The following is a 12,203-nucleotide window of genomic DNA, read 5'->3' on the forward strand; positions in this document are numbered from 1 at the left end:
TGTCTTACACTAATTCCCTTAAGTAATAATACTTAATTTCATTTTCCTTTGTCTTTGTGTGCATCACAGGATTCTTGGATATGTTTATAGCACTTATGTTATCATGATATATCACCATGGGTTCAGTAATCTCTTCCTTCATACCTTTCAACGATTGCTTGATCCACACTATGTTTGAGCAACTAACTGTTGCTGCAACATATTTAGCTTATGCTATGGATTGTGAAATATAAGTTTGCTTCTTACTTGTCCATGAAATAAATCTCTTTCCTAAGAAGAAAGCTCCTCCACTTTTACTCTTTCTATCATCAATGTTTCTTGCCCAATCAACATCTATGTAAACTTTCAATTCAACAAACTTGTTAGTCTTCTTATACCATAAACCATAGTCTTATGTTCCTTTCAGATATCCCAATATCCTTTTCACAACCATCATATGATTCTCCTTAAGATTAGTAGAAAATCTTGGAACAATTCCTACAACTAATGCAATGTCAAGTCTGCTATGAATAACATATTGTAATTTGTCAATCATTGACTTGTATAATGCCTGATTTACTTCAACCGAATCATTATTCTTTGAAAGTTTATGTCTAGTAGTCATAGGTGTTCTAACTAATCTGGATCTTCCATTCCAAAGGTCTTCAGTAGCTCCTTGGTATATTTTGATTGTGTAATATATATACCTCCTTTCATTTGATAGACTTGAAAACCAACAAATAATTTTATCTCTCTAAACATTGGCATCTCAAATTCTTTCTTCATCTCATAGAAAAATGATTTGCACATTAAATCTTGTCCTCCAAATATGATATCATCAACAAATATTTTAGCTAACAATATCTTATCCTCATATTCACTTTTCAGATGTAGATTTCTATTATAATTAGTTATTTCAAAACCATTTTTCACCAAATATGCACGTAATCTTTCATACCATGCTCTAGGGAATTGTTTCAAACCGTACAATGCTTTTGGAAACTTACATACATGTTCTTCTTGCTAGGTTCAACAAATCTTGCACGTTGTTCAATGCAAACTTCTTCTTCCAAGATTCCATTAAAAAATGTAGATCTGACATCCATTTGATATACCTTGAATCCTTTGTAAGAAGCATAAGCAAGTAATATTCTTACTCCTCCCAACCTTGCAACTAGAGCAAATGTCTCTCCATAGTCAATTCCTTCCTCTAGTGCATATCCATTGCAAATCAATCTTTCTTTGTTCCCTGTGACTTCACATTTCTCATTCAACTTGTTTCTTAATACCCACTTGGTTCCAACCACATTCTTATTCTTTGGTCTTGGTACCAATGCCCATGTTTTGGTCTTCTCTATTTGATCAATCTCCTCATTCATTTCTCTAATGCAATCTTCATTTTCCAATACATCTTTTACTATTCTTGGCTCAAACTCACATAGTAGAATCATTCTTCAACTTATTTATTTTCATGACTCTTGAATCTTTGTCTCTAATGATTTTATCAGGTTTGTGTTGTCTTCTCACATATTTTGATGATAAAAAGTTCAAATCTTCTATCTCCTTGTTGTAGGTCACTTGGTCTAGCTTGCTCATCTTTTTCAGGTATTTGCTGCTATAACTTGAATTCCTCTATCTAATGTTTGATCTCCTCTATCTATGACTTAGCCTCTACAACCCAATGCTTGGTAGCTTGATGATGCTTGACAAAGCTTCTCTATTGTAACTCCTATAGTTTCTGTCTACTGATGCTCGACAACCTCTTTCTGTTGTTTGAGTAAAGTACTTGGTCCTCCTTCATAAATGTATACAAAGTTTATTTAATCCTCAGGTACCTTCTTGTGTTCTTCTTCATTCTTTTCTACAAATTCATCAACTCTAACATTTGCACTTTCCACGATTTTGTAAGTGTTAGTATTCAAACACTTATATGCCTTGTTTTTAGTGGAATATTATAAGAATATACCTTCATCACTCTTTGTATCATGTTTTTCATTCCTTGAATCTTTCAATATATAACACTTGCTTCCAAATACTTTGAAATATTTGACATTAGCTGCATAGCCATACCAAAGTTCAAAAGGGGTTTTGTTTGTACCTTTCTTGACTTAAACTCAGTTAAGTGTATAAATAAAAATACTTACAACTTCTCTCCAATACTTTTGTGAAACATTATTTTCTATCATCTATTTTCTTATATTGTCCATGATTGATCTATTTCTTCTTTCAGCTAACCCATTTTGTGGTGGAGTCCTAGGTGCAAACATTTATCTTTTGATTCCTTTTTCATTATAGAATGTATTCAACTCCTCTAATATGATTTCACCTCCTCTATATGATCTCAAGAATTTTAGGCTTTTACCTATTTCCTTTTCAAATCTAGCCAAATATCACTTAAACATTCGAAAAGCAAAACATCATACTCATCATTCTAGAGAAATCATCAACAAATAGGATAAAGTACTTATCACCACAATAACTTTTCACTCCAATAGGACCATATAAAGCAGTATAAACCAACTCCAAAATATCATTAGAAGAATTGGTCTTTTTCTTGAAACTAGACTTTGTCATATTTCCTATTTGACATTTTTTGCACATCATTTTATCAGGATTTCTCAATCTTGGTAATCCTCTTACTCTTTTAATCTTACTAATATTTACCAAATTATTAAAGTTCACATAACACAACCTCTTATTCCACAACCAAACATCTTCAAAATGTGCAAATAATCATGCATTTTCATATAGGTCTAGATAGAACAAGTTACCTCTTGTTTGTTCTCCACTTCCAATCAGTTCACCAATAGCATCATAGATTTTTGCCTTCTTGTTTTGAAATTCAACTCGGTAGCCTAAACTATTCAGTTGTGCCACACTCAACATATTTTATTTAAGTCCATCAACCCAATATGTATTGTCACATATGATGTTTTCATTCAATATAATAGATCATTTTTCTTTCATATAACATGGGGTATCATTTCCAAACTTAACATAACTTCCATTATAGTGTTCTAGCTTTTCAAACTTAATTGTATCACCAGTCATATGATGTGAGAAACCACTATCAATTATCCATTTATCATTCTTACTAACATGAGAAATAAGATCAATTTCCTCAAACTTTTCATCTTCATTAGATTCGTCTTTCATTGCAACATTAACAACTACTTCATCATTTTCATCAGAATCACTTTTAGAACCATCTTCTTCAGCAATGTAACAATATTTCTTGCCTTTTTCCTTGTAGTCTTTGTTACCTCGATTGTCTCTCCTTCCTTGGTATCTATTGTCTTTCTTTTCCTCCTTTTCATCTCTATCAAGACACCTTGCAATAATATGACCAACTTTATTGCATGTAAAATAGATCATAGGAATTTTACCTTTGTATTTACCTTTCCCTCTTGTTATCCTTCTTGCTATTAATGCTTCTAGATCCTCAAGGTTATCATTTGATCCACTATCACTGTCCACAAGATTACATTTTGAAAATTTTCTTCTTTTAGATCCATCATGGGTTAGTTGAGACTTGAAAGGAGATTCAACACTAGAAGGTGTATAATTATCAAAAATTGACAATTCAAATGTAGTGAGCTTACCAACTAGACTATTCAAGGTTGGGTCATTACTAGGTGTACATCTTAGTTCTTGTACTGCACATAATCTAATGGCATAAACATGAAACTTCCCATTGAATCTTCACCTTAGATCATTCATCAAGCTTAATTCATACACTAAATATGCTAGCTCATCAATCCTCATCTTTAAAATGTTTCGACTATTTTGTAAATTCAATTGTGTCAACCTCAAATCTTGATTCTTTCTAAAAATGCTAATGTGGTAACACTCAATCATCACTATGTTATTCATCTTAGTCATCATTATGTAGCTTAAACACTATTGATCTGTCACACTTAGTTTGCACTGGCTTGCTCGGCCATCACTATGCTTAGTCACTACTTAAGTTTTCATTCATCTTGCTTGATCATTACCATCAGTCAGCTAATACTTAAGTTCCTTAATCTTTTTCTTGGTAATCCTTAACTTCTTCATTGACCTCGTAAAAATTTTCTCGGTCAAACTAGTGTTTTACTTAACTTTTTGACTTGCACAAATCATCTCTTCTACACTTCAACTCATCTTTCCTCCTCCCTTAATACAATTATCAAACAACATGTCAGCTCCTGATTTAACAGATTTAAAAATAACCAAGAAACTAGACCAATACTTCTAAGGCTAGAAAATTCTTATGATGGATGCACTTGACTGAAAATCTTGGGCCAACTATAAGGCATAACTCCTTCTTCACTTTAGGCTCTACAACACCTAGGCGGGTTAACCTTGAGGTTCTAATATATGGTACCAATACAAATAAACATAAAATCCTATTAACAGTAGATGAAACCCTTATATCTTCTGATACTTATGCAATAACATAGGAATGAAATAGCTACAAATAATAACCTATGAACTCATAAGCTAAGTGAGGGTTAATTCCTTTCAGCCCACTACAAAACATGAAACATTGATTTGATTTGAATAAAATGATTTGTTCAAATGACCTTCATCTCAACTTGCATCTAATTTAGTGATAAGTGCCTTATCCATTGCAACATATGGTCACTACCAACAGGATGACCTAACTTGATTGCCTTACAATTAAGTTTATCAATTGAAATCGCAAAACTCCATTCTTACTAGCATCCCCTCCATACACCCAGAGACCCTATCAAATCATTGAAGCATTTACTTAACTCCTTGAATTAAAAGCAACAACAGATCTGACACACAACTCATCCAAGCTGTCTTTAATTAAATGAACGTTATTCATTTAATCACAAAGTTAACAACATATGAAGAATTAGGAGACAAAATAAGAGAACACAAGTAATTCATTGTAAATCCCCTTTTTTATTTATCCTTGGAAAGATTGAATACATTAGCTGGTAACACTTAATGAAACTCAGGATATATTACATGATCTATCATCAATTTTCATTATCCCAAAGAAACAATACATGAAATGAACCCAGAAACTTGCACAAGAATGGATGTCTGGCCTTCATAGCTAGAGCTCTACTCAATAGACAGGAAGTAAAACCAACCAACAACTTGCTCTCATAGTAAAAACTAGAACCCTTACAATGGATGAGAAAGAGAAAGATATAGAAGAAGAATGGAATCCTGTATTTGATCTGGAAGTGACATGTGTCCACTTGAATCTCCATTCCTTCCTATTGTAAAACCTCTTTTATCTTTCTACCCATGAGATCTAATTTAGTTTTCATCATTATTTTGTAACAAACCCGAAATATATTTTCCTCAATGATGAAAAAACCCTTTTGTTACTAAAATATCAGCATCATGAAATGTTGATAATGCTTTGATTTAACTAACTTGGAGGTGATACAACTTGCCCATAACTATATTTTACTACTTTTTACATTCACTTAGCTCACCATTTCACTAGGAATCAGATTTGAACTGCCTCAACTCAATTAAACTAAAAAATTGGGCACTTGAGACAAATCCTTGCATAACTCAAACCAGTGACCTCCTATGCAAAAAAAACTCCAGAAATAGAAAATTTGTTTTCTCTTGATTCTAATGATATATAATGCTCCTATATAGACTTACCAGAAACACCCAGAATCTGAAAATTAAAAATAGGCTCCTTCTATGGCTTCAGACTGCATTTTGGCATATATTTGACTTGTTCTATAGTCTGAACTATTGAATTAAATCAAATTTTATTTAAAATCTCTAGCTACACATTCAGAAACAATAAAATATTATTTTTAAACCTGGTGATTCTTCCCTCTTCTCCATTCAAGTCAAACTTGTTTGACCAACCTTGCCATGTGTCATGTTTTGATTTGCAGATTCCTAAACAATCAACTGGCACCCACCACGTGGGTGCCATGTTTCACCACCTTATTGGTTATCTACTCCACCATGTCATCAAGCCATGTCATCGTGTCACATCACTACCACATCATCAGTCACTATGTCGCTATCCCAGTCAACATTTTGCCACATCATCATGACATAACAGCCTTGTGACACATGTCATTTTGGTCCATGTCAACACCTCGAGAAGCATGCCATGTCTAAAACCTCTACCACGTGTCAATTTTTGACTCATCCAACTCAGTCTAGTTGGCACCCAGTCACTGCCATGTGTCATCCTCTGGTTGGTCCACGGGTGCCTTGCCACTGCTGACATCACTAGTCACTATGTCGTGTGGTTATCCTCCTTGTATCTTTCCTTTGGCAATATGGAAACCATTGTCTAATCTGCCACATGTCACCATCTTGTGCCTTAGATTTTGGATTGCCACATCACTACGTTCTCAAAATTTGTGCCACGTGGAAACTTGTTATTGGTTGGATCTTGCCTCATCACTGGTCCACGTGGGCACCTAGATTCGTGTGTCCGTCAAAAATAACCCGAGGCAACCTTCTAGTTGGCACTTACTTTTCTGGGCCCTACCTGCGAGCCTTGGTCTTCAAAAGGCCCAATGTCCTCAAATAGAATGCATAGTGAGTAGTTTTGTATATAAACATCTAAAGGTTCATCCGCACAAGCAATGTGGGATAGCTGATTTGTGGGTTTATGTTATTGGCAGACTGGATCAAACTAAACGGGGTGTGGAGCAGCAATGACAAAACATTTCTAATGCTTGGTAGTTCCTCTCCTGTCAAGACTCCTCTCACCTCTTGACCTCTTCAATTTCACTTGCTTTTTCTTAGATTTGCACACTAAGTTGATTTTCATTATGCATATTTTATCTACGTTTATTATCATTTGAACTTATGCTACTGTTCAAATTCTTAGAAGATCGCGCAAGCTTAAGCTTCTATTATTTTTTCTCCTTTATAAGACTCTCTATAACTTCTTCATAAGGCACCTCCTTGTCCCAATTGAACAATAATGAGTTTATATTGTTTGGCTTTAGATTCCTTGAATTCATAACCTCCTGCAGAAAAGATGATGAGGTCAGATCATCCTTAGATTCAATGTCAAAAATAGATTTTGTAGATGGCATTCCAAGGATAACATCATCATCTTCTTCTGACTCATTGCCTTCAGAGTCACATAGACGCTTACTCTAATTCATTTATCTTCCTTACTTTGCAGATTGGTTTCAGTCACATGCCAATATGATTGGTCAAACAAAAACTCATAAAATATTATGTCTGTCTCTGATGAGTTTGATGAAGATTTTTTCAAGCCAACTAACTTGGAGTACTCATATCCAGCTAAAAAAATACTACTCCCAAAGACACATGCCAATACAACTCTAACAGGGGAAATTGTAGATAGGTGCTTGACTACATTCAACTGAAGAGGATAAAATTGAGCTTTAACATCTTTTGATTTTCCATACAAAGAGGCTTGAGATTTGGAATGCATTGAAGTAGAAGGATTGCCATGAAATCCATTTTCCACATTTTTTTGGGAATAGGTAGCACAAGGAATGCATGCCCAACCATTTTTAGATCATGATGGGAAGATAGGAGGCACACAAGTTGAAATCACCTCATGAACCAGATTTGCCCCCATAACATCTACTACTTTACTAGCTGCATCAACACTTCCCCTCTCAAACACCAATCGAGTCAACAAATCATTTGGCCACTCAATAACCTATTTTGTATCCTTATAAATAGTTGGAAAAGTTAGGGAGGAGGAAATCAATAAGATACAAGATGGTTCGGCCTTTGATGTTAGTTGCAAAGGAGCCTTGGATTTCTCTCAGAGGAAATTTCAATTTTTTTCTATGCAAAATAGCTACCAAATTCTAAAACCTGAAGAGTTTCATTCCTGCGATTGTTGCACTATATGCCCTGTGCATTAGCAATTTATTAAACACCTCTGACATTGACATTGCTTCCAATTTCTAGTCTATTGTGGAATCTCCCAAATGAGATCTGTCATTTTAAAAATGGGAATGCCTTCTTCTTAAAGCATGTGGAAAATTGGATAGTGGGAGCTTCGAGAAAGACTTTTGAAAATTGTTTAAAATGGTTAAAAAGTTATATATAATTTTCAATACAAGCCAAAGAACTATATTAACCATTTCCTATTTTGCCTACAGCTTCAGAACTCTCACTTGTGAATTCTTTCTTTGCATGTAACTTCAACTTCAAAATCATAATTCCACACATCAAAACATTCCATGATCAAAACCATTTAGAACATATTTTTAGCTATTTTGCTCCCCAATCATTTATCAATGTGATGAAATCAATCGGGACCCAAAGTGAGTCTAACTGAAAAAAAGTTCTTTTTTAAACACCAGACATTCCAAACTAATCCATTGAACCTGTCATACTAAATAGAATCAAGTTTGACCACTGAACAATCAATTAAAACTCATTTTAACTCTTTTTATGTGACTTGCCAATTTCATGCCAAGGGGTCCTTTGACTAGCAATAAAAACTGACAAAAACACCTGATCGAGCCCTAGGATCTGACACATTGATTCTCTATTTTGTATTCTTGTACCATGTCAAATATTTTCTCATGACGAATTCTCAGTCAAAAGATATTGACTATCAAAGTTGCCCTCTTAGAATTGCTTGCAAGAAAACATGTCAGAAAACCATAAAACACATTCAGATTTGGCTTTGAAAATAGGTCAAACTGACACTTGGGGAAATGAAAACCGGGACATTGGTTCACTATCATGAGGAGAGTATAAATCTGGAATTTGGGCTTAAATATTTCGGCGAGCGGTCAAAGTGGGCTACTTAGAATTTGCAGACTGGAAACACTAGCAAAAAAGTAGTTTTTTGCAAATGGAGTGGACCTAGGAAAGTGTGTAGACAAATTTGTCAAAACTTGCAAACTAGCACACTTAAAGAATTTTTAGAGTAGAACACAATGGTACAATCCATTTGATCTCTTCCATCACGGATTCAAAGTTATGATATCACGGATAGGGGTACCAACCAATTTGCATTTACTAACACTAGTAAAACATCTAAAATTGCATTTGAAAACTTATCAAACGGATTCGTCATAAGCTCAAAATTAAATCATAGAAATTCTCTAACCTCTTGAATATAGTGCAAAAAGAATTTTCTCATTTTGGTCAACTGGGTCAAAGTTATAACAAGTCAAATAGGGCCTACCAAAATTTTGAACAATTTGCATCAGCTTGACAACAATAAACAACCAACTTTGAGAGATTCAAAACCTAGTCAAAACATATCAAAATGACTCAAAATCTAAAACATAGGTTCTCTGTTATGGATACTAAAAATTTCTAAAGCAACGAGTCATGAAACATTACTGGGTGTGAGATATTCAATTGCAAACAAGGCCTCTTGTTGTTGTTTGACACTTCGCCAAAAATGTAGATTTGGACATTGCCCACAACAAAACTTCATGGAATGACTTAGAATGGCAATTTATCTCCATGGGATGATTCTATGTACTGAATGCGAGGTGTTAGAAACATTAAACACCTCTTAGGCCTCAAAAGAACAGTCGGGTACACATGCATCAAAAAGTGCTTATAGGGCTTGATTTTTAGGATGGTACTCAAAATCAGGGCTTCAAATTTAAGTCCCAACACAACATATAATCTTGTCAAGCACTAACTAATCAATTTCCCTTTGTAATTCCATCATACTTACTCCTCTTTACTCAACCACTTTACTAGTTCATCTTTTTATCTCTCTTTTCAAATCCTTTTCATCAATCAAATGATATGGCACTCTACACTGCTAGCAAATGTCTTCAGAGTAAGGATTAACATCAATGACAATATAACAATTATTCCAATTGTAGTTCCAACAACTATTAATCCAAACAAAAAAATAAACTCTTCAATTAACACAAAATTTAATTTCTTATATTTATAATAATTAATAATCTTCACCTTTTATAGTAAGTTTTCTACCTCAAGAAATCAATTTTACCTGACACTATTCTTCTTTAGAGTTTGTCAAGTTTTAAAAATAATGAAATTTATATGTTTATGTATTTAAATAAAATTAAATCTATTGTTTATTTATTTATTATATTCTCATTTGTTAACTAAGAATAATAATGATGATTTACATTAAACTAGAAAAGAAAAGCATCATGATATTTTATACCAAAATTGTCATGTAATATTAGTAAAAATTGATATAAGATAATAATATGTAATGTTTAACATAATTATATAAAGTAGATTATATTTAATCATATATGAGAGAAGATGATGATTAATTATATGTATAAAACTTTCTCCAAAAATTATGCAATATGGAGGAAACCAATTCATTCCTTTGAAAAGAAAATCCCTATAAGGCACATTGATTTCAACCAATAATATTATAGATAGATAAACTTTTTAATTTTAAAATTTTAAAAAATAAAGTTGAACTTTATAAAACTTATAGTTAAATTGCAAATGAAAAATATAAAGAGATGTCATTGGTGGAAAGTAATTGATAATTTAACACGAGTGAATGCAATAGCATTGCCTACGACAAGTATAATAATATAGATTAAACAAATAACTTTTAAAACTCTAAAACTCTTTCTCAATCCTTTTAATTCATATTATTAGTATTTTATTTTTTATGTTTTTACTATTTATTATATGTTTTTTTTTTAAATATTAAATGCACATATATGTGTCATACTTGTCATGTGATTATTGTAAACAATATTTGAATTATAATATATGTGTGTGTGTTAGGGTTAACTTTAGTGGTGAATATTCACCAATTGACAAATTTTTCTCATCAACCAATGTTGGTTTGGAAAAAAATTTTACATATCTGGTAAGGCATGTTACCTCAAGTTTACCAAAAATGAGTCACACCCCTGGGCCCATTACCATAGGATTTATGCCATCGTATGTCCTTTCGATAGGAAATAGCCAATCAAAAAAAAATCACACAATAAATTAAACACATTCACCTATGATTTTCAAAGCGAAACTTTTTGGATGACCTTAATTTGCCCTTTCTTTTGAATAATGTTTTAGGAGAGGGATGACATTCACCCCACAAATGTGTGAATGTGTGTCACACATTAATTCAATTTTGCCAACTATATTATCCATGGCCATATAATGGACGAACCATATTCACCTTGGAAATTCTATAAGAACGTGTTTTTATTATGTAGGCTTCGCCAAATATTTTGTATGTGCTACAATATTCTTGCAAAATTCTCCAAAAAGGAGTGGTATATATATATTCATAGATCAATAGGTTGTCTCAATTCCAATCAACAATGAAGTCTCAATTTCTCAAACGGACAAGAACATTGTTGGGCGAGTCGTGAGTGTGACGAGTGCAATTTAGGAAAAGGTGAGTAACTTAGACCCCTATATGTTTTTTCTCTATAATTTTAGTACATTCTTATTTAATAGATGCAAGTTAGACTATTAGTGGTTAGTTATCAACTCAGACCACTGACCAATACCACTACATTATGGAGTAAATAGGGAGACCTAGGACATCTATATTTTATAGTGTAGGTTGTACAACCAATGAATGCTATTTAGATAAATATATATAATAGATTGTAGTTGACTATCACTTTTTGAACAACTTAATATTTTTGGCAGCCCATATTTCTTGTGAGATGTCAAACATGAACAAGGGTAAGAGTCCTACATGTGGTGGAAGTTGAGAAAGGCCAGCCAAACACACTTGCAGAACCTTATCATCATATTTTACTAACCAAAATCAAGAAGCTACAATATCACAAGTACATTTACAAGATTCCCAACCACTAGCAATAGCACATATTAAAGAAATTGCCAAACCTGATATATGTTATCACAATGAACTTGAAGAAGATATTCATTTAAATACCTAGAGTAGCCAAGATCTTCAGGTCAATACCTTAGAGTAGCCAGAATAATATAATAGACTTGGATGAGAATTCCAAAGATGGTGATGGTGTATGACCATGAAAGGGAAAAAGGAAATACAATGCAAAAATTGACGTGAAATCCAAAAAAATCATAATTGGGATCTATCGATTAGGAATTTTCAAATAGAATGGACCTCAAAGTATCCATTCATTGAACCTATACGCAATCTAAAAGAAGGTGAGCCTCTGCTAGAATGCAGATGTATGATATGCACAAGGATAAATAATAAGGAAAATAGGTTGTAGCTAAAAATTAGCACCATAGAAAAGCATATGGATAAAGTCTATGAGAAGAAAATCATAGATGGAGTGGAAAAATCGGTGACA

The sequence above is a fragment of the Cupressus sempervirens genome, chromosome 7 (genome assembly GCF_028749045.1).
Source record: "Cupressus sempervirens isolate cs-2001-9-10 chromosome 7, ASM2874904v1, whole genome shotgun sequence".
Classification (NCBI taxonomy): domain Eukaryota; kingdom Viridiplantae; phylum Streptophyta; class Pinopsida; order Cupressales; family Cupressaceae; genus Cupressus; species Cupressus sempervirens.